At 43.9% G+C, this 767-nt stretch overlaps 1 pseudogene; it reads right to left on the reverse strand.

The window, feature by feature from the left end:
• Positions 1-4: 4 nt before the first annotated feature.
• LOC116068971 lies at positions 5-607 on the reverse strand (annotated as a pseudogene).
• Between the last annotated feature and the right edge of the window lie 160 nt (positions 608-767).

Raw genomic sequence — 767 nt, forward strand, 5'->3', positions numbered from 1 at the left:
TGCATTACTTTTTCTTTTCATTATCTTTCTCTGCAGCTTCCGTCATCTTTTTTGCTGTAATGCCAACGAGCTGCTCATTGGCACGGGCCATGCGTAGACTGGCAAAAGCTTTATAGTTCTTTTCTTATGTGACAACGCTGGCCTTTTCTTTTTTGTACACATTCCGGATGGGCATCACAGGTCCTGTGAGCTAGGTGGCTAATTTAAGTTCTTCAGCAGAACTATCTTCCTTCTTTAGAGTAGAAGACTTCTGGGGAAAAGTATGAGCTTGGAGCGGTACTCCCTCACGTGCTCTATGTTGGCCTGGGGTGATTCAGTGGATTTGCCTCCTTGGGTGCTGATGGTACAAGCCATTTTCTTGTGAATACCAGCCTCCCTGAGTTCCTCCAGGCTGAAGTTCCTACCAGCTCAGACCTTGTTGTGGTATTTAACTGTAGTGCACCTCACGATAGTCCTGATGGGACCAGATGCAGGATAAGGGACAATGCCTGCCTGGCCTTGCATCTCCGGATCTTGTGTGCCAGTTGGTTGAACCAATACTCCACACGCTGCTGCCAATCCTGTGGAAATGGGGCTTCAGGATCATACCATTTTGGCTGGGTGCCATGTCTGCCTCCTGTACTGGAGAATGGCCAAGCAGAAAGGACAAAACATCATTCTTGAAGTCTAGAGCTATCTGTCAGGTAAAATTTTTTTTTCATTAATTTTTCCTAGACACACCAAACTAAATACATTTTTTTTTTTTTTTTTTTTTTTTTTTTTTTTTT

Source organism: Mastomys coucha, unplaced genomic scaffold (assembly GCF_008632895.1).
Source record: "Mastomys coucha isolate ucsf_1 unplaced genomic scaffold, UCSF_Mcou_1 pScaffold22, whole genome shotgun sequence".
In the NCBI taxonomy this organism is placed as follows: domain Eukaryota; kingdom Metazoa; phylum Chordata; class Mammalia; order Rodentia; family Muridae; genus Mastomys; species Mastomys coucha.